Here is a 22,473-nt window from a genome sequence, read left to right on the forward strand (position 1 = left end):
AGGCTAGGGGGATGTACCAGTGGCAACAATGGGAACACACAGTCTGTCTCACCACCTTGAGAAGGTACACTAAGCGCTGAGAACAGAGCGGGGTCCCAGGCCTGAGGATACTCCCTCCTGCACAATGGGCAAGGGCCAATGATAGTCCTGCGACCCCGCAACAATACAATAGCTTGTTTTTGGGGAGGTTTCAGGCGAGATCACCTGGCATGATAGGACCAGTTAGCTAACCTCTATATGTGCCCTCTATAGGTACTACCACCCCAGCCACACAATAGAATGGGCTTGTAGGTTTTTGAGGAATGACTCTAAGTTGTGACAGCATTTGCTAACAAAAACTCCTGACACAGGCTCCAGAGCTGTGATTGCTGGAAATTCGTTTTTTCTTGTATGATCCCTGTCTGTTATGGAAAATAAAGGACAGTTCTAACTTGCCCTTGGCTGAGTTCTCCATCATTTACCAGGGGAGGGTTTGTTGGGCCCTGGTTACTCTGCTGAATGGTGATTGTGTAGCATAAACCTCGGTCTTCTGGTATACCTGTTTACAGCATCGTCCACCACCTGGATGGTGACTGTCTCGATGCTGCACTTGTGGTGGAGCCCTGACTGCTAGTCATTTAGGAGGTGGAGCTGTTCGATTATGGTGAGTAATTGTATAGTGACTACTTTTTCCAATATTTTGTCAATAAGCGGGAGGTTTGTAATGGGCTGTTAGTTGACCAGGTTGTTTGGGTCTAGTGTTGGTTGTTTCAAAAGAGGTTGTAAGAGACTAGTCTTGATGGTGTCCAAAAATGAGCCTTCTGTGAAGGAGACATTAATGATGCTGAGGGGTGTGTTGAGCGCCCGGCCCATCAGCTGTTTAATGATGGAGGCCGAGTTGATATTGTCAGAGTAGGATATAGCTTTGAGGAAGACGATTGTTTTTATGAGGTTTGATGCAGTATACTAACATCTTACATACCTATGGACCTAACCTTACAACCATAGAAATAATGGCAATGCAATGTAGACAAAATAAATCCTTAAATTTGCAGGAAATTAATTCAAGGTGAACAACCCGATATAGGGCTTGCAATTTCAAACATTACTAGCCTAATAAGGATCGTATATCTGAATTGCAAGGTATGACTGTCGTATTTCTCACTAGCTTGTGGCTATCAATCTATAAACAAACAATGCATTGACAATAGATCAATTTCCAACTGCTAATCAACCTATCGCAGTTGCAATACACCAAAAATAGAATTCATTCACATTGTAGTCCAAAAGTCTTAAGTGAGCCCAGCAAAACATGATTTTCTATTTGCAAAAGAACTGCCTCAAAATGTAAATCATTGCAGCAACTAAAACGGAACAGGAGTTGGAGTCCAGACATAGACCAGCTGTGAGCCCCTTGGTTATAAAGTGTGGATAAGCGTTATTGTACATATGTACATAATAACATCACCAACCATCATCGTGCGCTCCAGCTCAGGCCCCAACTAACACATTCAGAGCATTCACACTCAAGCACTCATCAACATTCTCCCGAGCTGTCAGTCACAAATATGCACCAACATTTTATGAGCATTTAAAGATGGCCAGAAAGACAGGACAAATTCATGCTGACCATTTCATGCACCCTCAATAGGGTACGTAATGATTACACATCAACTATTAGTAACAAAAGATTGGTCATACGTTGTTCTAAGTAATTGAGTTGTATGTTGCTTAACACTAGGTCTCCCATTAAGCACTCCACTGAGGTCGCTGATCATCTGACTACTCAGAAAATCGACCTCTGTGCCATCACTGAATCTTGGCTACATGATGCCGCAGGACCCGTCCTTACTTTGACTGTGTCTGCTGGCTATAACATTATAAGAACTGATCGACTAAATGTCAAAGGCGGTGGTGTAGCCCTACTTTACAACCAAGCACTAAACATCTGTAAAATTGATCACTACATGTTTCCAGAATGGCAAGTGATTTGGGATAAGCTTCAAGTGAATCCCAATACCACAATTAATATATGTGTGATCTATAGACCTCCGCACAGTACAGCAGACTTCCTGATCCATCGATCTTTTGGCCCCCAGTCTCAAATCGAAAGCAAGAACTCTTATTCTGGGGACTTTAATTTTGGGTTCCTTACCAGTCAGATGCCTCAGCCATGTTGTTTAAGACTACGCTGCTTGATCTTGGGTTTACCCAGCACATTACTCATCCCACTCATCTTAAGGGAAAAATCCTGGACTAGGTTTCATCGCAGAATATCATCGAGTACATACATAGCAGTCAGTGCCCATGGTGTGACCACCATCTTGAGGATTGGATTGTGTCTATTCCCCCTGCTACCAAAAAGATAGTAGAGAAATGTAGGTGAGGATAAATCCCTCCACACGCAGGCAACCAAGATGTACAAAACAGCTATCTCCTCAGCAAAAAGAAATGACTGTGAGCAACGTATGTGAGCAACGTATTCTTGGGGCAGTCTCTAGCTCCAAGCAGCTATTGATAGTCCTCAAAGAGCTTGAGGCCCCCTGTCCACTTCTCTCACGGGTTATCAAAGACACCAAGTGGTGTAATGACATCCAGGAGGCACTCACGGATAAACCTTTAAAAATTCAGGCAAACATTGTCTGTAAAATCAAGGTAAGGAATAAAGAATATACCAATGTGGCAGTCCCTGCCACGCTTAGGACCTTTTCTGAATTTGTCTTTCAGCCAATTTCTAAGCAGAACCTTGCGGACATTCTTAGATGATTAAAACCTACCAACTGTAAAGGTGGTATTTGCCCTGCCATCACGGTGAAGTCTTGTGCCTCTCAGTTGGTTCTCCTTATAACCAAATTTGTTAAAGCATCTTTCAGGGAGAACCTTGTCCCCAGTGAAATAAAACAAGTCTGGGTCTCGCCATTGTTGAAATAAACCTTCCCTTGATGCTATATATCAGGAAATGATTGACTTATTACAATTGTGCCATATCTGCTTAGAGTTCTGGATAAAGTGGCACATTTGCAGATTGAGACCTTTCCATCTGAACACGACATCCTGGAGCACCACCATGCTTATGCCCCTAGATCTCTCTGCCGCTTGCGATCTGGTGGATTATACCATCCTGGCGGAGAGACAACGGGATACAGCAAATTTTTCCACTGCAGCCATTGAATAGGTGAAATACTTTTTGGCAGATTGTAGAGCAAGGGTTTTCTTTGAGGAGGCCCTGGCTGAGGAGTTTATGGTCACTTGCGGGGTACCACAGAGCTTGTGCGTATCACCCACCCTTTTTAACATCTTTAGGATCCCCCTGTTAGAACAACTTGATAAACTAGGTATCATATATGCAAATTGTGCGGATGACACGCAATTCCTTGTTCCGCTCATGGGTGACAATATCACTGATTCGCCTAACATGAGCTCCACCTATGAGTACTTCCAAACATGGACACAAGCTAACAAGCTTGCCCTTAACAGCTCAAAGGTAGAACTCATGATGCTGGGTAACACTACACAGTTGCGGAAGCTCAGCTTAGAGTATCTTTCATTCATAATTGCAGAGTGCAACATTTCCACTCAGCCTAAGGTGCAGACACTTGGGGTTATTTTGACTGATTGATTGATTTATTTATTTATAGAGCGCTTTACACCAAGGTGCTGAAGTTTGGATCAAGAACTATCCATGAAAGGACAGGTTAATAGCCTTGTGTCTAGTACTTGGTACCACCTTAAATTACTGGCGCAGATACAACCCTTTCTTTCCCCCACAAACTGCGTCACGGGGCAATCATAGGAGCCAAAGTGGATTGTTGCTCTAGCCTTTTGCTTGGCATTTCCAAACATGACCTCACTCGCCTGCAGGTGGTACAAAACAACATAGTATGCATCGTTGCAGGCCTACAAAGGAAAGAGCATGTCACTGCAGCAAGGAGAGCACTACACTGGCTCCCTGTCTGTAGTATAACCACCTTCCGCGTGTTATGCTTTACGCACAAATGCGTTTTTGGGCAGGTACCTAAGTACATGTCAACTCTCATCTCGCGTCTACCAGTTTGCAGAGTATTGAGATCAAATACCACCTGCCTCCTGGAGGCCCCAAGAACTAGTATTTCTTATATGGAACAGAGATCCTTTCCCTACGCAGCACCTCAAATCTGGAATGCTCACGGTTTTATTTAACTAATTTCTCTGTCCTCCTCCTCATGACCTGCTCACTTTCTGACCGTAAACCGGCTTCGTGTTTTTCGTAGTTGTGACTTGTCTTGGAGCCTCTATGCACCCGGGCAATTGTTTACGTGCAGTACAAATCAAATGAATGAATATAATAAATAAATAAATACAGTGTTCCTCAAGTTACTACAACCATTCACGATAATTTTGAAACCTGTGTTTAAAATGTTCCCAACACGAAAACTGACGTCATAGTGTGCAATATCACTGTGTAGTTGTGTGTATGCGAACTATCTTGAAAGTACACAAACATACTCACACCTTGAATAACTCGCTCCATTTGTTGCAAGCAACCAGGTGATGTATGATAAGGATTAAAACAATAAAAATTTAATTAAATCAATTTACATACCTGTGTAAAACAATTTGTGGTCACAAAAGTAAATGACCAAAGGGAATTGCAGGAATGTTCTGTACAAAACTGAATACAAATATTTATTTTGATTTATTTATTGAACATTTGTAAGGCGCCTATACACAAGTGTTTCCAGGCTCCACAATTCAAAAAAGGTGGGGGGGCGCGGTCTGAGGAGAAACAAAACAATCAAAGGGCCTTGTTACATTCGGACCATGCAAGTGCAGTGACAATGAGTGCAGGGGGAGGGGGGAGGTCAGGGCGGAAGGGCTAGGGATAAGGGAAGGGGGAGGGGGAAAGTACAGGAAGGTTGGGGCCACAGGGGCTGAACAAGTTCTGAGGGGAGCCCAGGAGTGCAAATGCCAGGGGAAAGAGTGGTAAGGGTCAGCTAGTGCGAGGATGGGGTGGGCCAGATTCAGGCTAGTCAGGGAAGGGTGCCTGAGGGCAAGTGGTGGTTAAGGGGTGATGGGGTAGACTGGACGTGGAGGGCCCGGCTCCTGTAAGGCACATAAGGGACCAGCTCCAGTCTCAGCAGCAGGGGGACATTAGCAGGAGAAGGGGAGAGGGAAGGAGGAGAAAGGGAAAGTCTTGAGAAGTTTCTGGAACCTAAGGCGATCCGGCTAAAGTCTGAGAGGGGCAGGAAGGCAGTTCCAGAGGGAGGTTCCTGCCGAAAAAGAGATGTACCCCACAATCTCTGCTTGGAGAAATGTCTGATATGCAGAGAGTTGGAGCTAGAAGACCAAAGGACTCTGGCAGGGAGGTATTTAGGGAGAGAAAGTTGGATGTAGCGGTGTTCCAGGCCCCAGAAAGCCTTGTGGGTGATGCAGAGGGTCTTGAATTTGAGCCTTGCAGCCACCGGGAGCCAGTGGTGAGAGTGTAGGGATAGAGCCATGTTGTCCCTGGGCTTGAGGCCAAGGATAAGTCTTGAAGTGCTATTCTAGATTAGTTGAAGAGGGCAAAGGGAGGAAAAAGGCAGATTGAGGAGGAGGCTGCTCAGGGACGTAATTTCACCAAAATGCCAGGGGTAGCGGTAGTGACATCACATGACCCTTGACCTCTGATGGCATCAAAGGAATTGATGTCATTTGACCCCACCCCGACGTGACATCACGGGAAGTGATGGAACACTGCCTTTCACCCCTTGACAAAACAGGAAGTGGCATCACATAGCATTGTTCCTAAGTACACTATAAAAAATATTGTTACGATGGGCCACATTACACGGTAGGCGGTAACCATGGCGCTATTAGCGCCATGGTTGCTGCCGGTATTTTACCGGTCCGCCTTGGTGGATGGTGGAATTACCGCCCTACTCCAAGGTGAGCGGGGGCGGTAATTCCCCATTCACCAAGGCACTTCCCCATTCCCATTTTTGCCCCCATAGGGCATAATGGGAATGGGGAAGGCGCTAATTACGGTACCGCAAATTGCAGTACTGTAATTAGCACCAAGGTCCCTTTGCGGCACCCTACTTTAAACCAGCCGTTAAGGTCGGGTCCCGCAAAGGGAACTCGTAGTAAGGCGGTAAGGGTTTACCGGTACCGGTGTCCTTACCGGTACCGGTAAACCCTTACCACCTACCGTGTAATGAGGCCCGATATCATTATAATGTGATATACATTTCATACAAGAATGGATCACCATATGTATCGTTAATATCAGTGTGTATAGGCCCATATTACCAAATTACTGTGAATGCAAGCAGAGGCCCAAGGCCAAATGATAATGATGTGGTATTATATAGCCATTACGCTTAAGCGATTTATATAGAACACATACACACCCAGCCTGTGTTGGTACTCATTTATCAACCTCAGAAGGATGAAAGGCTGAGGTGTTTAAGAACAGACTTAATCAGTGACTCACCCCCTGAAGTATGCCTGAATTAAACCTTTAATGAGCCTTGCAATCATTGTGTACAATTCCAGAAAGACAAATTATTTGTTATTCCTATTCTTTCTTATTTAGGGTCACTGCTCAAAGTGTTACACTTGTGGAACCCCTTGTTGAACAGAAATGGCAGCCACTCCAGAAACAAGAGCCGCTTGGCACTGGTGACCACACAGCCCAGGAGCTTACGTTTAAAAAATAAAAATAAACGTTTTTTGAAAGAAAATTAGGGGTAGCAAGGGAGATAAGATAGGTAGCAAGGGAGACCTCAGGGGTCGCAACTGCAACCCCTGGTGACACCCAAATGACGTCCCTGAGGTTGTTGCAGTAGTCCAACCTAGAGAGAACCAGGGCACTGGAGACATTGAGCTTCTGGGGAAAGGTGAGGAGAATGCCCCTGAGGAGGTGGAGCTGAAAGTTGGACTTCTTGGCAAGGTTCATGATGTGAGGAGAGAAGGCGATTGAGGAGTTGAAGATGACCCCAAGGTTTCTTTCCTAACAAGATGGTGAGGGGACTGGGCCAGAGAGTGGTAGGGAAGCAGGGAGCAGGCGCCCCAATGAGAAGGATCTTGATCTTACTGGCATTAAGGCAGAGATCATTAGCAGAGCTCCATGCCTGTATAGCAGTCAGGCAGTCAGGTATGAGAGAGGATGAAGAGGAGGTAGAGGAGGGAAGCTTAAATGAGAGCTGTGTGTCATCAGCATAACACTGCAAGTGAGGCGAGGAGGTGGAGATCAAGTGGGCCAGAGGGGCGAGGTAGATATTGAAAAGTCACGTCGATAGATAGAGCCCTTAGGGACGCCGCAGGTAGAGAGCGAGGTGGAGGAGAGGAAAGGGCTCAGTTGCACTTCGGAAGATCGGCTAGAAAGGAAGGAGGTCAGCCAGGCCAATGCCTGGGCCTTAATGCCTAGAGCATCACAGAGACGATTTATGAGGATGGCATGATTGACCATGTCAAAGGCTGATGAGAGTTGAGGATCGAACCTGCGTGAGGAATAGAAGCGCCTGGAAGCACGTAAGTAAGCGCTTGTAGCCTGCTTCACGATGCGCACTAACTGTCCCTTTTATCTTGCAGGTACAAGTTCGGAGCTTTAGAGAAGCTGACGGGTGCTGGAATACCCACTGGATTCGGCGTGGGAAGGAGTAATGGCACGTGAGTAATAAAGTTGCCCAATGTCTTTAAACGCACCTTCTTTTGTCTTTCAGATGCGGGATGCAGCGCCGAAGGCCTCCGGAGCGTGCAAAGAGCTGGTAAGCTTTTGTCTTTCAGATGCCGGAATGCAGTGCGAAGACCTCCGGAGCATGCGAAGAGTAGGTAAGCCTTTGTCTTTCAGATGCCAGAATGCAGCGCGAGGCGTTGGTGACAGCCGATGGACCAGGTAAGAGATGCGCTGCCACTGAAGACCGCAGTGCTAACCTGTTCTTTCTTTGTCTTTACAGGTGCTGCTGAAGACTGGATTCCAGGATGGTAAGCCTTTGTTCCCTTAGGCCCAGGATCAGAAGCAGAAGACACGATGAGCGTTCTGCTGCAGAGAATGCAGAATAACACAAAGCAAGATTCATCCATCGGGTGTGGTTTAAATAGCCTCATGTAGTGCTTAGGTGTCTCCTTCCACAGCCACGCCTAGGTAAGAAAAGAGTTCCTGCTTTCCAGAAGAGTTCCAGTGTTCTGAACCTAGGGAGTGGCTCCTGCCACACCCAACAGGAAAAGTAGTCCCAAACAGAAGAGGATCAGGGGTTCAACTGGCAGGTAAGTAAGCAGCATGGTCTGCTGCAGGTAAGTCCACCCAAGCATTATGAGCCCAGCGCTTCCAGCGCTGGGACTGGGCATCTTTATGAGCCTGGTGCCACTGGCGCCAGGACAGGGTCCAAAAGGTCCCAATTGGGACTGGCTGGCACTCGGAAACGGGGTTATGGGTCTGCTTCCAAGGGAGTCGGGCAAGTCCTGATCTTTTGGAAGCAGAGGTCATGACAAATGGTCAGGCAAGGTCAGGCAATTACTGACCATCACACACACCTGACTTCCATTAAGCTTCCCCACACGGATAAAAGGTGCAGCACAAGAGCACACTCTGAGTGAGGCAAAGCACACAAGAAAACATCAGTTTCAAGAGAGCAGTGGAATGAGAGAAAAAAGATGGCAAAATCGAAGGGGATCACAAGGAGGGAAGTTCCGTAGACCTCTTCGACAAGGAACCGTTACTTTCTGGAAACCTCAAGAATAGAAAGCGTAAGAACAGGAAACCAGGCTGAAGAATCCTGCATTGTGTGTCGGGGATACCCGCGGCCCCCCCGCATCAATAATCAAGGCGGGGAGAAGCACAAGCCACTGTGGTACCAACCTTGGGTCCAAGAACAAAGCAACATTATTGAAATCAACACAGCCAGTGAGTTGGGGGTACTGATACAAGACCGTTCTGTGTTGAAGCCATGGTTGCAAGCAGCAACATTCTATGGCGAGCGCTGGAACGAACATTGTTAAAACGCGTCTGAAAAAAGACCTGCTGATGAGTGATTGAACTTTCAAAGCAAGGTACAATACCTTTGACACAGTGGTCCAGCAATGCGTCGGTGCTCAGTCGAAGGTCTCTGTAAGGTATTCAAAAGAGAAGTGGCAAAAGTGAAAGTGAAAAAGAGGTTATATTGAAAAGAGACAAGAAATTGTGAATTGAAGTGGTCTGGCGACAGGTTGAGCAAAAAAGTAAAGAAAGCTTTGCAAAGTAGGTAAGGTTGGTCCGAGCCCGGCAGAGGGAGATCAAATGAAAGCTTGGTGTTAAAGTGGGTCGGAGCCCAGCGCAGCAAGACCCGGGGCTGAATCGAACATCACCCGAGAAGGGTTTGTGTTAAAGTGGGTCTGAGCCTGGTGGAGGGTGGAGCCTGGTGGAGGGTGATCCGGGGTGAACACAAAACCACCCGAGAATTTGTACACGTGAAATAATGTTTGTCGTGTTGCATCCGGCCCTCTGAAAAAAAGAGACTTTGAATGGCAAAGAGACATTGGCCCCGAGGGCCATGATGTTGAAGTTTTTAACTGCATCCTCATGTTAGAGAAGCCAGAGACTGTGTTAAGCTTGAGTGTGTCACCTTGTCCCGTGCTGAAAACGTAGGAAAGGGAAGCCAACGGCTTGAATATCCTGACATATCATTTCTTGAACACATTTCTTTTGCATAACATTGTTTCCCACACTATTTGAAATGAAATGAAATGATATTTTTTTTAATGAAATTATTTGTATTTAGAAGTAAGGATTGGCAATAGGCTTATTAGTATAGATCCTTTTATTTTGACAGACTCGACTAGGACTGCGTTATTATTATTTGATGGTGGTAGCTTGATCCCATCTTTAGTTCAATAAACACCCTTGAATGGTTATCACTTGTTTCTATCTTACTCTTTGATAATATGCCTTCCTTATATAATGTGTCAGTGGTGGGATTTGATTCAACTAAGACAAATTGAGAATCCATGCTGATAATCGTTGTACCACCAGAAGGCGAAAATATGATTGTTGAACTCTTCGATTCTGATCATATATCCACTCTTAAAGAGGTTTTGTTTTCCCAACTTCATGTCCCAACTGGTCAACAAGATTAATTTCTCAAAACTCAGCTATTATTAGATACCCTTCCCCTTTCCCACTATAGCATCCAACAGTGGGATTAGATAATCTTAAAAATATGACATACACACATCTTCATTCGACCTAGTGCTCTGAACCCCGCTCTTCCAGAACCTTTTAACTTTGGTACCAAATCAGCTTCGGCCCCTGGTCCATCAGGTTTAGCAATCAACCCATCCCGATCTTCCCCTCCGTTGGAATTAGACTCAGAGGAATCAGACTACTTTGAAACCCTATCAGAGGGAGTCGAGACCTGTTTTTTTTCTGATTCAGAAAATACAACAGAAGGAACCCTTACTCTGCCGGAAGACATGGCCGACCTGACAGCCATCATGGCCCAGCTGGCCACCCATCAGATTCAGGCCAATGCCCGCCTTCATGAGAATTTAACAAAATTGGTTAAGTTACAGGCAAGACCCCTACTACCTCAAGGAATACTACATCCATACCAAGAGGGCGAACACCTAGGAAATTTCGTTTTGAATTTTGAGCGAGTAGCCGAGCAATTAGGATGGGAAGAAAATCTAAAAATGCTATTAGGGCCTCTGCTGAAATGTGAGCTACAGACCGCTTATCAACTACTTAACCTTGTGCAGGGGGCTACCTTTATATCCACAAAAGAGAGGCTACTTAAAAGGGTAGGGCATTAGACTCAACCCCAGGGAAACCTCCCTTGAATTAGGAGAGCAAATTAAAAATACAGTCGTCCTCTGGATTAACAACAAAACCATGGACAAATTGGTAGAAGCAATTACTCTAGAGCAATTCATCAATTCTTTATCACCCCTTTTGCAAAAGGTATTACTACAACTAAATAAACCCCCCACCCTAATCATGGCTATTGAGACTGCCCAAAACCACTCGGATGCAGTGAAACACTTCCATTTGGTAAATCAAAATGAGGAGCGGAAGGATCACAAGCTTACTCATCGCTCCCAACCCCAGATACTAGATAGAGGGGGAGGATCCTATAAATCCAAGGAATGGATACCGAAAGAAAGAACAGAAATTAAAAGAACTGATGCAAGGGGGAGAGATGAAAGTAAAAGGAATCAAACCCTCTCCTGGCCATCTAGCCTAAAAATCTAAAGGAAGATTGGATCATCTTGCTATACATTTGTGCCCACAAATGATGAAGCAAATTACAGACTAACTGAAGCAGTTACCAGATTATCGAAAATGCATGCCAAGATGGAAGAGGAAGAGAAGGGCGCAGGAAAATATCAAAGCTGAAAAGACACCCGCGAGCAGATTGCCAGTCCGGTAACTACGGTACTGACAAGCTTACCAGTACCGTAGTTACTGGACTGGCAAACTTGTAATGAGGCCCAAAGACCCCGTTGACTACAAGAAATACTGGGCGAAATGGGTGTAGTGCAACCCAGAAGGAGTGTGCTGTTACATGACATGGAGTTTGGATGACCATGCAAATTACTATGGGCATCTAGGAGGAGTAACAAAGATATGTCTCACAAGAGCTACAGTGGATAGGTTTGGAGATGTGGTCGACAGGTCGACCAGAAGGGGTACTGAAGAGAGGGTCCCTGGAATGGCTCTTGTGACCCCTATACGCATGGCAGCACAAACAAACAATGAGAGATGTCAGTCAATGTTTTGCCAGCCAACAGGAGGGACAGTACGTTCTACATAAGTGAGCAGATATTCTCTTAGACAACCGTTCAAATCCTATCCAGCTGACATCTTCATGGATACATGTGCCTCAACACTGGACCAGGTTGACTAATGAGAAATATCCAGCTGTGCTGACATCATTAGAGACACCATGACATAGTAAGGTTAGCCATGAAGCAAACTTGCATTCCTGTACCAAGTTACACGGACACACACACCCACACACAAAGAACATGCTTACACCATTCTGTAGATAGAGGACAGATACGTCTACATACTGTCAGATGCCTTTCTTATTTTCTTTCATTAGCAAAAAGGCAGAAATGCAAGAAATCAAGAGATGCAGGGCAAACTTGAAGTTGCTTATTGCAACTAACCATATGGAACTATAGGGCCGTGTAAGGAATCTGGAAGAGCCAAGTACCACTAACCCATAAGGAAAATAGTACAATATAGACATATAGAAATCATAGCATAACTATATTAGAATTACATGAAGCCACAGGCCTCATAATAACAGATTTTACAGCACGCTGATCAGAACTGGTGCTCGTAGCCAAGGTCAGAGGCAAACAGAACATTCCTGGCTTCAGGGACAGGGAGCCACCTGGGAAATAGGAGAATAAATCCTCACTAATTGCAGCCCAAAAAGCTCAATTTTGCGGTCCTCACCCACGTGGTGCAGCTAAGCCAAACAATAGCCATTTACCTGCAGTGGAAAGAGGAACAGTTCCCAGCAAAGCAGACAAGAACTGATACATGTGTTGTCTAACAATGTTGCAACCTGCAGGCACTCTCTCAGGCTAGGGGGATGTACCAGTGGCAACAATGGGAACACACAGTCTGTCTCACCACCTTGAGAAGGTACACTAAGCGCTGAGAACAGAGCGGGGTCCCAGGCCTGAGGATACTCCCTCCTGCACAATGGGCAAGGGCCAATGATAGTCCTGCGACCCCGCAACAATACAATAGCTTGTTTTTGGGGAGGTTTCAGGCGAGATCACCTGGCATGATAGGACCAGTTAGCTAACCTCTATATGTGCCCTCTATAGGTACTACCACCCCAGCCACACAATAGAATGGGCTTGTAGGTTTTTGAGGAATGACTCTAAGTTGTGACAGCATTTGCTAACAAAAACTCCTGACACAGGCTCCAGAGCTGTGATTGCTGGAAATTCGTTTTTTCTTGTATGATCCCTGTCTGTTATGGAAAATAAAGGACAGTTCTAACTTGCCCTTGGCTGAGTTCTCCATCATTTACCAGGGGAGGGTTTGTTGGGCCCTGGTTACTCTGCTGAATGGTGATTGTGTAGCATAAACCTCGGTCTTCTGGTATACCTGTTTACAGCATCGTCCACCACCTGGATGGTGACTGTCTCGATGCTGCACTTGTGGTGGAGCCCTGACTGCTAGTCATTTAGGAGGTGGAGCTGTTCGATTATGGTGAGTAATTGTATAGTGACTACTTTTTCCAATATTTTGTCAATAAGCGGGAGGTTTGTAATGGGCTGTTAGTTGACCAGGTTGTTTGGGTCTAGTGTTGGTTGTTTCAAAAGAGGTTGTAAGAGACTAGTCTTGATGGTGTCCAAAAATGAGCCTTCTGTGAAGGAGACATTAATGATGCTGAGGGGTGTGTTGAGCGCCCGGCCCATCAGCTGTTTAATGATGGAGGCCGAGTTGATATTGTCAGAGTAGGATATAGCTTTGAGGAAGACGATTGTTTTTATGAGGTTTGATGCAGTATACTAACATCTTACATACCTATGGACCTAACCTTACAACCATAGAAATAATGGCAATGCAATGTAGACAAAATAAATCCTTAAATTTGCAGGAAATTAATTCAAGGTGAACAACCCGATATAGGGCTTGCAATTTCAAACATTACTAGCCTAATAAGGATCGTATATCTGAATTGCAAGGTATGACTGTCGTATTTCTCACTAGCTTGTGGCTATCAATCTATAAACAAACAATGCATTGACAATAGATCAATTTCCAACTGCTAATCAACCTATCGCAGTTGCAATACACCAAAAATAGAATTCATTCACATTGTAGTCCAAAAGTCTTAAGTGAGCCCAGCAAAACATGATTTTCTATTTGCAAAAGAACTGCCTCAAAATGTAAATCATTGCAGCAACTAAAACGGAACAGGAGTTGGAGTCCAGACATAGACCAGCTGTGAGCCCCTTGGTTATAAAGTGTGGATAAGCGTTATTGTACATATGTACATAATAACATCACCAACCATCATCGTGCGCTCCAGCTCAGGCCCCAACTAACACATTCAGAGCATTCACACTCAAGCACTCATCAACATTCTCCCGAGCTGTCAGTCACAAATATGCACCAACATTTTATGAGCATTTAAAGATGGCCAGAAAGACAGGACAAATTCATGCTGACCATTTCATGCACCCTCAATAGGGTACGTAATGATTACACATCAACTATTAGTAACAAAAGATTGGTCATACGTTGTTCTAAGTAATTGAGTTGTATGTTGCTTAACACTAGGTCTCCCATTAAGCACTCCACTGAGGTCGCTGATCATCTGACTACTCAGAAAATCGACCTCTGTGCCATCACTGAATCTTGGCTACATGATGCCGCAGGACCCGTCCTTACTTTGACTGTGTCTGCTGGCTATAACATTATAAGAACTGATCGACTAAATGTCAAAGGCGGTGGTGTAGCCCTACTTTACAACCAAGCACTAAACATCTGTAAAATTGATCACTACATGTTTCCAGAATGGCAAGTGATTTGGGATAAGCTTCAAGTGAATCCCAATACCACAATTAATATATGTGTGATCTATAGACCTCCGCACAGTACAGCAGACTTCCTGATCCATCGATCTTTTGGCCCCCAGTCTCAAATCGAAAGCAAGAACTCTTATTCTGGGGACTTTAATTTTGGGTTCCTTACCAGTCAGATGCCTCAGCCATGTTGTTTAAGACTACGCTGCTTGATCTTGGGTTTACCCAGCACATTACTCATCCCACTCATCTTAAGGGAAAAATCCTGGACTAGGTTTCATCGCAGAATATCATCGAGTACATACATAGCAGTCAGTGCCCATGGTGTGACCACCATCTTGAGGATTGGATTGTGTCTATTCCCCCTGCTACCAAAAAGATAGTAGAGAAATGTAGGTGAGGATAAATCCCTCCACACGCAGGCAACCAAGATGTACAAAACAGCTATCTCCTCAGCAAAAAGAAATGACTGTGAGCAACGTATGTGAGCAACGTATTCTTGGGGCAGTCTCTAGCTCCAAGCAGCTATTGATAGTCCTCAAAGAGCTTGAGGCCCCCTGTCCACTTCTCTCACGGGTTATCAAAGACACCAAGTGGTGTAATGACATCCAGGAGGCACTCACGGATAAACCTTTAAAAATTCAGGCAAACATTGTCTGTAAAATCAAGGTAAGGAATAAAGAATATACCAATGTGGCAGTCCCTGCCACGCTTAGGACCTTTTCTGAATTTGTCTTTCAGCCAATTTCTAAGCAGAACCTTGCGGACATTCTTAGATGATTAAAACCTACCAACTGTAAAGGTGGTATTTGCCCTGCCATCACGGTGAAGTCTTGTGCCTCTCAGTTGGTTCTCCTTATAACCAAATTTGTTAAAGCATCTTTCAGGGAGAACCTTGTCCCCAGTGAAATAAAACAAGTCTGGGTCTCGCCATTGTTGAAATAAACCTTCCCTTGATGCTATATATCAGGAAATGATTGACTTATTACAATTGTGCCATATCTGCTTAGAGTTCTGGATAAAGTGGCACATTTGCAGATTGAGACCTTTCCATCTGAACACGACATCCTGGAGCACCACCATGCTTATGCCCCTAGATCTCTCTGCCGCATGCGATCTGGTGGATTATACCATCCTGGCGGAGAGACAACGGGATACAGCAAATTTTTCCACTGCAGCCATTGAATAGGTGAAATACTTTTTGGCAGATTGTAGAGCAAGGGTTTTCTTTGAGGAGGCCCTGGCTGAGGAGTTTATGGTCACTTGCGGGGTACCACAGAGCTTGTGCGTATCACCCACCCTTTTTAACATCTTTAGGATCCCCCTGTTAGAACAACTTGATAAACTAGGTATCATATATGCAAATTGTGCGGATGACACGCAATTCCTTGTTCCGCTCATGGGTGACAATATCACTGATTCGCCTAACATGAGCTCCACCTATGAGTACTTCCAAACATGGACACAAGCTAACAAGCTTGCCCTTAACAGCTCAAAGGTAGAACTCATGATGCTGGGTAACACTACACAGTTGCGGAAGCTCAGCTTAGAGTATCTTTCATTCATAATTGCAGAGTGCAACATTTCCACTCAGCCTAAGGTGCAGACACTTGGGGTTATTTTGACTGATTGGGCCTCATTACGACCCAGGCGGTAAGTTACCGCCTGGGCCGTGACTTTACCACCATGGCGTAAACTACGTTTACGCCATGGTGGTTGGCGGACTTACCGCCCCATTCCGAGGTCGGCGGGGCGGTAAGTCCCCAATCCCCATTTACCCTTCCCCATTCCCATTTTTGCCCCATAGGGCATAATGGGAGTGGGGAAGGCGTTAATTACGCCACCGTAAATTACGGTGGCGTAATTAACACCAAGTTCCCTTACCGCCATGGCTTTTTACACCCGCTAGAAGCAGGTGTAAAATCCGCCATGGCGGAAAGGGAACTCGTGATTGGCGGTAAGGGGTCGGCGCAGCTAACGATGGCGCTAACCCCTTACCGCCAGGGTCGTAATGAGGCCCATTGATTGATTTATTTATTTATAGAGCGCTTTACACCAAGGTGCTGAAGTTTGGATCAAGAACTATCCATGAAAGGACAGGTTAATAGCCTTGTGTCTAGTACTTGGTACCACCTTAAATTACTGGCGCAGATACAACCCTTTCTTTCCCCCACAAACTGCGTCACGGGGCAATCATAGGAGCCAAAGTGGATTGTTGCTCTAGCCTTTTGCTTGGCATTTCCAAACATGACCTCACTCGCCTGCAGGTGGTACAAAACAACATAGTATGCATCGTTGCAGGCCTACAAAGGAAAGAGCATGTCACTGCAGCAAGGAGAGCACTACACTGGCTCCCTGTCTGTAGTATAACCACCTTCCGCGTGTTATGCTTTACGCACAAATGCGTTTTTGGGCAGGTACCTAAGTACATGTCAACTCTCATCTCGCGTCTACCAGTTTGCAGAGTATTGAGATCAAATACCACCTGCCTCCTGGAGGCCCCAAGAACTAGTATTTCTTATATGGAACAGAGATCCTTTCCCTACGCAGCACCTCAAATCTGGAATGCTCACGGTTTTATTTAACTAATTTCTCTGTCCTCCTCCTCATGACCTGCTCACTTTCTGACCGTAAACCGGCTTCGTGTTTTTCGTAGTTGTGACTTGTCTTGGAGCCTCTATGCACCCGGGCAATTGTTTACGTGCAGTACAAATCAAATGAATGAATATAATAAATAAATAAATACAGTGTTCCTCAAGTTACTACAACCATTCACGATAATTTTGAAACCTGTGTTTAAAATGTTCCCAACACGAAAACTGACGTCATAGTGTGCAATATCACTGTGTAGTTGTGTGTATGCGAACTATCTTGAAAGTACACAAACATACTCACACCTTGAAAACTCGCTCCATTTGTTGCAAGCAACCAGGTGATGTATGATAAGGATTAAAACAATAAAAATTTAATTAAATCAATTTACATACCTGTGTAAAACAATTTGTGGTCACAAAAGTAAATGACCAAAGGGAATTGCAGGAATGTTCTGTACAAAACTGAATACAAATATTTATTTTGATTTATTTATTGAACATTTGTAAGGCGCCTATACACAAGTGTTTCCAGGCTCCACAATTCAAAAAAGGTGGGGGGGCGCGGTCTGAGGAGAAACAAAACAATCAAAGGGCCTTGTTACATTCGGACCATGCAAGTGCAGTGACAATGAGTGCAGGGGGAGGGGGGAGGTCAGGGCGGAAGGGCTAGGGATAAGGGAAGGGGGAGGGGGAAAGTACAGGAAGGTTGGGGCCACAGGGGCTGAACAAGTTCTGAGGGGAGCCCAGGAGTGCAAATGCCAGGGGAAAGAGTGGTAAGGGTCAGCTAGTGCGAGGATGGGGTGGGCCAGATTCAGGCTAGTCAGGGAAGGGTGCCTGAGGGCAAGTGGTGGTTAAGGGGTGATGGGGTAGACTGGACGTGGAGGGCCCGGCTCCTGTAAGGCACATAAGGGACCAGCTCCAGTCTCAGCAGCAGGGGGACATTAGCAGGAGAAGGGGAGAGGGAAGGAGGAGAAAAGGAAAGTCTTGAGAAGTTTCTGGAACCTAAGGCGATCCGGCTAAAGTCTGAGAGGGGCAGGAAGGCAGTTCCAGAGGGAGGTTCCTGCCGAAAAAGAGATGTACCCCACAATCTCTGCTTGGAGAAATGTCTGATATGCAGAGAGTTGGAGCTAGAAGACCAAAGGACTCTGGCAGGGAGGTATTTAGGGAGAGAAAGTTGGATGTAGCGGTGTTCCAGGCCCCAGAAAGCCTTGTGGGTGATGCAGAGGGTCTTGAATTTGAGCCTTGCAGCCACCGGGAGCCAGTGGTGAGAGTGTAGGGATAGAGCCATGTTGTCCCTGGGCTTGAGGCCAAGGATAAGTCTTGAAGTGCTATTCTAGATTAGTTGAAGAGGGCAAAGGGAGGAAAAAGGCAGATTGAGGAGGAGGCTGCTCAGGGACGTAATTTCACCAAAATGCCAGGGGTAGCGGTAGTGACATCACATGACCCTTGACCTCTGATGGCATCAAAGGAATTGATGTCATTTGACCCCACCCCGACGTGACATCACGGGAAGTGATGGAACACTGCCTTTCACCCCTTGACAAAACAGGAAGTGGCATCACATAGCATTGTTCCTAAGTACACTATAAAAAATATTGTTACGATGGGCCACATTACACGGTAGGCGGTAACCATGGCGCTATTAGCGCCATGGTTGCTGCCGGTATTTTACCGGTCCGCCTTGGTGGATGGTGGAATTACCGCCCTACTCCAAGGTGAGCGGGGGCGGTAATTCCCCATTCACCAAGGCACTTCCCCATTCCCATTTTTGCCCCCATAGGGCATAATGGGAATGGGGAAGGCGCTAATTACGGTACCGCAAATTGCAGTACTGTAATTAGCACCAAGGTCCCTTTGCGGCACCCTACTTTAAACCAGCCGTTAAGGTCGGGTCCCGCAAAGGGAACTCGTAGTAAGGCGGTAAGGGTTTACCGGTACCGGTGTCCTTACCGGTACCGGTAAACCCTTACCACCTACCGTGTAATGAGGCCCGATATCATTATAATGTGATATACATTTCATACAAGAATGGATCACCATATGTATCGTTAATATCAGTGTGTATAGGCCCATATTACCAAATTACTGTGAATGCAAGCAGAGGCCCAAGGCCAAATGATAATGATGTGGTATTATATAGCCATTACGCTTAAGCGATTTATATAGAACACATACACACCCAGCCTGTGTTGGTACTCATTTATCAACCTCAGAAGGATGAAAGGCTGAGGTGTTTAAGAACAGACTTAATCAGTGACTCACCCCCTGAAGTATGCCTGAATTAAACCTTTAATGAGCCTTGCAATCATTGTGTACAATTCCAGAAAGACAAATTATTTGTTATTCCTATTCTTTCTTATTTAGGGTCACTGCTCAAAGTGTTACACTTGTGGAACCCCTTGTTGAACAGAAATGGCAGCCACTCCAGAAACAAGAGCCGCTTGGCACTGGTGACCACACAGCCCAGGAGCTTACGTTTAAAAAATAAAAATAAACGTTTTTTGAAAGAAAATTAGGGGTAGCAAGGGAGATAAGATAGGTAGCAAGGGAGACCTCAGGGGTCGCAACTGCAACCCCTGGTGACACCCAAATGACGTCCCTGAGGTTGTTGCAGTAGTCCAACCTAGAGAGAACCAGGGCACTGGAGACATTGAGCTTCTGGGGAAAGGTGAGGAGAATGCCCCTGAGGAGGTGGAGCTGAAAGTTGGACTTCTTGGCAAGGTTCATGATGTGAGGAGAGAAGGCGATTGAGGAGTTGAAGATGACCCCAAGGTTTCTTTCCTAACAAGATGGTGAGGGGACTGGGCCAGAGAGTGGTAGGGAAGCAGGGAGCAGGCGCCCCAACGAGAAGGATCTTGATCTTACTGGCATTAAGGCAGAGATCATTAGCAGAGCGCCATGCCTGTATAGCAGTCAGGCAGTCAGGTATGAGAGAGGATGAAGAGGAGGTAGAGGAGGGAAGCTTAAATGAGAGCTGTGTGTCATCAGCATAACACTGCAAGTGAGGCGAGGAGGTGGAGATCAAGTGGGCCAGAGGGGCGAGGTAGATATTGAAAAGTCACGTCGATAGATAGAGCCCTTAGGGACGCCGCAGGTAGAGAGCGAGGTGGAGGAGAGGAAAGGGCTCAGTTGCACTTCGGAAGATCGGCTAGAAAGGAAGGAGGTCAGCCAGGCCAATGCCTGGGCCTTAATGCCTAGAGCATCACAGAGACGATTTATGAGGATGGCATGATTGACCATGTCAAAGGCAGAGGAGAGATGGAGAAGGAGATGGAGAAGGCTTGAGAGTTGGAATCGAGATTTGCCAGCAGGTCTTTTCAGGGGTTCAGGAAGGCAAGTTTCCGTGCCTCTGGATGCTCTGAAGCCTGAAGACTTTTGGTCGTGGAAACAGCCAGCAGATTTGGTTGCTGGATTAGTTGGGGGGATGACCAATGTAAACGGTTGACTGTAAAACAAAACAAACAAACATTTCAAAAACTCCCAAAAATGTTAAAAATACACAAAAATATAAAAGAAATAATACTGATCGGCTTAATTGGCATATAAGAAAATGTCCATTGATATGCATTATGCATGCATTTGAAATGCAGCTGCAAAATTAACCTCATGTATTTACTGGATTCAACAAGAAATGGTTCCAGACTAACATGGAATGATCTGTTAAATCTGTCGCGAATTGAGGTGGTATTTGCCACTAGTCACACCCGGCACTTAGGAAGCGTTGGAACAGCGACAGCGCCGCTCAGACAGGACGCAACGCATTGCAATTTCCTACTAATGGAGCCCTCGCTGCTCGGATGGGGCCTGCGCATTGCTGGTACTTGTGACCTTTTGAACACAGTCAGCTACATGGGGAGCTCAGCTGCTGCCCGCGGTATTGCGGGCAGTAATCTGTGCGGTAATGGCGGCCTTCTCTTGCGCAATTGAAGCCGCATTACCCGAAGCGCCTCTCGGTAACTGCTGCAAGATTGAAAGATCTGCGCTGGCTGCGCCAGCTTCACGAATGCGCGTTCGGATCTTCTGAAAGGACTTTGTTTACTGGCTTATCTTTGCGGCCTTCCTTTCTGGGCGTTCGCCAGGCATCCTGCATTACTTCTGAAGTGCAAGGAATGCACAGAGGGCCACTGATAACATGATACCGCGTGTTTCTGCTTTTCACACCCCAGAGAGAAAGCATCTTGGCCCAGTTAACTAATTCATTGATCAAGCTAATAATACACATTTTAGGATAAAAGGCTGAGTTCACCTATAAATATTTTAACCTTCATCAGGTTATGCATATATCTCTGCAGTACGTTCATGAACCCAATGAGATATTGTGCTGTAATTATGGGGCACCATTCCCCGCCCCCACCTTCAAGTGACTGCATGATGCTGTCACAGTAAACCTCAAAAGTCACAACACTATTGGTTTAAGACTATTTCCGAGGTGGCAATATTCACTTGCTGGGTGACGGTCTAAAAGCTCTGCTGGAAAATGGACATGGAGTCAAATATTTAACAAATGCATAATTATATATAATGAGTCCGATGATGAGAAACTGTGTGGAACATGCGGGAAACACGTTCAAATCCAGTTAGAGATCACTCAGCCTTTCATCCTTCCCAGGTGGATAAAATGTGTAAGACCCAGTAGGACAATAGTAGGCACTATCAGCAGCCCTTGCAGCCTTTGATGAGTACTGCAAAGAACATCACTTGTTATTATAATTGTTATGATTATTATGAAACATGGAAGAAAAGTACCCTCTCTGCGGGCACAGAACTCTAAGGTGATTGGCAATGTCTTTTTTACTTATGAAACAGCCTCCCTGCCTCTCTGAAACCTGAGCAGAAACACCTCCAGACCTCCCTCTTGGTTTCCGCCGTCTTTCTTCCCCTCCCCTGCTCATCACCTGTCTGATCCAGGCACTGGTCAGCTGGCCACCCTCTGAATTTGGGCCCAGGTCCCTGTCTGTCCAGCTGCAGCCCGCAGTGCCTCTTTGCTGCCCTCTGCACTTGTGGTCTGTATCTGCAACCCTACAGTCCCCCCTCTTGCACTTATTAGCCACCCATTGGATGCACTTCTGAGTACCCGCAGATTGCCACCCGTTGGTGGTACTCGTTTGTTTCTTTTGTCCCGCACTTCTCCATCCACCCCTACCCCCTCAGCACTTTCCTCCCCTCCCCTGCTCTTGCGCGATCTGAATGACACAGGGCCTAGTAAGATTGTTGTTTTGTCCTCCCTTTTTCTTCCCTTCCATGTCTTGTCGCGTCTAGAAACACTTGTGTACAGGTGCGCTATAAATGCCACATAATATCATATGGTGAGGGTATTTTACTCCCTGGCTGCACACTATCGTCCCCTTTAATACCCGGCCTCCTGCTTAATCTAATGGAACACCATTTGCTGATTCGTAATCGATAT

This window comes from Ambystoma mexicanum, chromosome 8 (genome assembly GCF_040938575.1).
Source record: "Ambystoma mexicanum isolate Mex_15411 chromosome 8, UKY_AmexF1_1, whole genome shotgun sequence".
NCBI lineage: Eukaryota > Metazoa > Chordata > Amphibia > Caudata > Ambystomatidae > Ambystoma > Ambystoma mexicanum.